The sequence below is a fragment of the Tursiops truncatus genome, chromosome 4, assembly GCF_011762595.2.
Source record: "Tursiops truncatus isolate mTurTru1 chromosome 4, mTurTru1.mat.Y, whole genome shotgun sequence".
NCBI classification, from domain to species: Eukaryota; Metazoa; Chordata; class Mammalia; order Artiodactyla; family Delphinidae; genus Tursiops; species Tursiops truncatus.
The window spans coordinates 142,778,887-142,782,793 of NC_047037.1; the positions used below are offsets into that span (position 1 = coordinate 142,778,887).

The 3,907-nt window shown below is 51.5% G+C and overlaps 1 pseudogene; it reads left to right on the forward strand.

Moving 5' to 3' along the window:
- Nucleotides 1–283: 283 nt before the first annotated feature.
- Nucleotides 284–3,188, forward strand: LOC109547768 (olfactory receptor 1571-like; annotated as a pseudogene).
- The last annotated feature ends 719 nt before the right edge of the window (nucleotides 3,189–3,907 follow it).

The window sequence follows — 3,907 nt, forward strand, 5'->3', positions numbered from 1 at the left end:
TCATCCTGAAATATCGCTCAGCGTCCCTGGTTTCTGTTCACCTCCTGATGTTAGCTTCTGTTCCGTAATGGGAGCTGGTTTAGAAGCGTTCTTCCCGGACACCGAGCTTTTGTTCCGAACACCCTGTCCTTGTGGTGGTTTCCCGGCAGCGATGATTAACTCTGCTTCGCGGAGGCTCTGTCACACTCGCCACGTCCCTCTCCATCCTGGGATCTGACGGTGGGTGTCTGCCAGAGCTCCCGCTCTGACCTGCTATGGCCGCTCCAGAACATTCCGTCGCGGAATGAGCTCACAGCAGGTGCGTCTGAGCTCACAGCAGGTGCTCAGACTCCATTTGGATGTGCTCGGGGCGGAGCCTTTACTCAGTTGTACGTCCTCCAGCCCAGGGAGCTTGCCAGGCCTGTCCCTCCAGGAGGCTCCACTCGGAGCAGGTGATGGGACAGCAGACTGCAGAGGCTGGCTGTCCAAACCACGCTTCCAGAGAATTGAGACCTAGGGCGTGGAATACGGGAAACATTGTCACTTTTGCTATACAAGCTCTACCTATTAATTGCATAAAAACATACAATTAATAAACAAAAAGTAGAAAAAGACACAGCTCCATCACACAGAAAAACGACTGACATATCTGTATCTGCACGAACACACAGAACTATGCACACTGTCCTGTAGAGTCCGGGGATGCCATGTGTGGTCTCTCCTATACAATTTTTCATGGAATAACTATATCACTAGCAGTTTTCAAGATCAATAATGTAGATCTACTGGGTCATTGTAATAGTGTTGAGAATGACATTGTTTTGAATACATAAAATTTATAGATTGATCCTGTATTGTTGAGCACTTATTTGCTCTGATTTTAGCTCTAATAAGAATGCTGTGCAAACACTGTCGGGCGTATATTTGGGGCACGTCTCTCATTATATCGTCAGGATTAATTCTAAGAAGTCAGAGAGATTTTTTGGTGGATTTTATCAATGTATCCCACAGAAACAAGGGGCAAAAGCTCCGATGTCCACCATGTTCCCTCCACACCGGGAATGACATCCTTTTTAACGCCTGCTAATCTGATCACTGAAACGCGGTCTATTTACCGTTTTATGTATGGCGTTGAGCTATTTTCACATAATTGACCACTTGCTGTTCTTCTTGTTAATTGCCTGTTGCCTTATCATCTGTTTTTTCTTAGTCTTTTTTAAATTGATATATAGACGTCCTTTAAACAGCAAGACGTTAACCCTTTGTTTGTTCTACTTGCCGCAAATATTTCTCCCAGTTTGTCATATGCCTTTTCACTTTGTTTGGGTTTTTGTCGTTGTTTGTTTCAATCTGTCAGTCTTTCTTCCCGCCCTGATTTATGCCTTTATCCTCAGTAGTTACCATAACGGTGTCAGGTACTCTGTGTTTACGTCTGTGTTTGATTTTTACGTTCAGCTCTTTAAATCTTGGACACTTTTCTGGTTCACGGTGCAAGGTGAATTCCCTGCCCATGGAATACATGAGGGACCCTCAGAAGCTGGTAGACTTCAGGGAGACCCCACCCCTCCTGCCCACAAGGCAGGCGCGCACGCTGGTGCTGTGGTGACGGGACCAGAGCCTGCTCGTGTCTCCCTGGGCTGCACCTCCCTCTCGGTAGGTAAATCCACCCACCCTTAAGTGGGGATTGTATTAGAAATGTTGTTGCGGAGCTTAGCCTTAACTTTATGTAGATATAGAACTGTTTCATTACATACAATCTCAAATTAATTCCATTCCTCCAAGGGCGAGACCCTGGACCCCGGCTGTGGGTCGTTTAAGAGAGGATGCTTTATCCAGACATAGAGCAAAGTTATTAGCTATGAAGGATGCGTCACACAGATTTATTTTCTCACATTCTTTGCAGTGTTGGACATCTTTCCCCTGACACTATGGCCTCTGACCACTCTGTGGCCATCTGCCACCCCCTGCACTGCACAGTCGTCATGAACCGCTGGTACTGTGGACCGCTGGTACTGATGTCCTGGATCATGAGTGTCCTGAATTCCTTGTTACAAAGCTTAACAACATTACGACTGTCCTTCTGCACAAACTTTGAAATCCCCCACTTTTTCTGTGAACTCAGTCAGATGATCCAACTTGGCTGTTCTGACACCCTTCTTAATAACATAGTGATGTATTTTGCAGCCGTCCTGCTGGGTGGCGGTCCTGTTTTTTGGTATTTTTTGTTCATATTCCAAAATAATTTCCTCCATACGTGGAATTTCATCAGCTCAGGGGAAGTATAAAGCATTTTCCACCTGTGCAAAAAAACCCCAAACCAAAACAAAAGACAAGATGTTCTGAGCTGCAGGTGCCTGGGGACCCCAAGGACCTCATGGCAGGAAAACAACTGGCAAAGAAAGTGCCCCAGGGAGGGGAAACCTCGAAGGAAGATTGGAGCCCTCCAGAGACTGTCCATTAAACAGAAAAACATCCTTCCTACGCCAACTTGGCTCCGCAGCCTGGATGGTAACAGACAAAAGCCTAGTAACCAAACGGGCGGGCGTCCAGGAACTCTAATGCAGCCTCAGCTCATCGACCGGGGTGGACACCGGAGGTTCTAGGAGTTACTGGGTCATAAGACTCTGCTCAGTTTATCATCTTAAGACGATGAGCTGAACTCTCACACGGAGCCGGCTGGAGCGAGTCCATGCACCGCCGGACGACGAACAGGCGAGTCCTTCCATCCCACAGACCTGCTTCGGGCCGAGACGGAGGAAATGGCATGAGGTCCTGGGCAACTGTCGTGCTGTCTGCAGAAGGAGGACGGGAAACAGTGGCCGGGCCGTGACCAGGATGGGAACAGCACTGCTGGGTGGCCGCCACGAGGCCAGCATCTCCCAGCACAGCTTGCCCAGCTGGCCGTGCTCCTGTCCCTGGTCTGCCGGCCTTGGCCGAGCTCTCCTCTCTTCACTTGCCTGCAGTGCCTCCCGGGGACCCACCTTGTTGGGGGTGATTAAGCAACTCGAGGTTTGCTGCCTACACCTCTCCCTGGACTCCTGCAGGCGCACCTGTGTTGGTCAGGGCTCCTCAGAAACAACAGGGTGTGTATACAGAGAAAGAGGTATTACAAGGATCGGTCCACGTGAGCGGGGAGGCCGAGAAGTCCCAAGACCTGTGGGGTGGGTCGGCGGGCTGGGACTCACGAGAGTGGGTGCTTTAGTTCACGCCAAGGGTGGAGAAGGGTCGATATCCTGTTTCAGAGGACGTCCGGCAGGAGAATTCTTTCTAACTCGGGGGAGGTCAGTCTGATGGGACGAGGAGGACAGTCTCAGTTCACAGATTTAAATGTTAATCTCATCCAGAAACACCCAGAATAACGTCGGACCAAAGACCTGGGCACCCCATGACCCAGTCAAGTTGACACATAAAATTAACCGTCACAGCACCCAACTACCATCGAGTCCTCTGCATCTAGATGCTACCAGGCACCTCCAAGCCAACAAGTCCACGATGAGCATCTGCCCCGCCCCCCAAGCCCACCGCAGGGAGCAGCTGTCCCACTGGCCCCTCACTCATGCGGGAGCCTGGGACCCACTCTCCACGCTTGTTTCTTGCCCACCCAGCGTCCAAGCTGTCAGCACATGTTGGTTCTACCCCCGAAACACCCAGAATCTGGCCTCTTCTTGGCGTCCCCCTGCCCCGCCCCCTCGCCTCGTGGCACAGATGGTGAGCTCTGCGCTGAGAGCCACGTTCCCAGCCTCTGCTAGAGTGCACTGCAGCTGCCCCCACCAGAGCCCCTCCTCCCAGGCCCCTGCACCCGCTGGCCCCATGGGAAGTGGGCAGCAGGGGGGTGCCCACTCCTGGCCTGGCCCATCCGTCCCCATCGGACAGTGGAGGCACCCAGGGGAGTCCTGGCACTGCAGACCCCAGCAGCCTGGGATCCCGA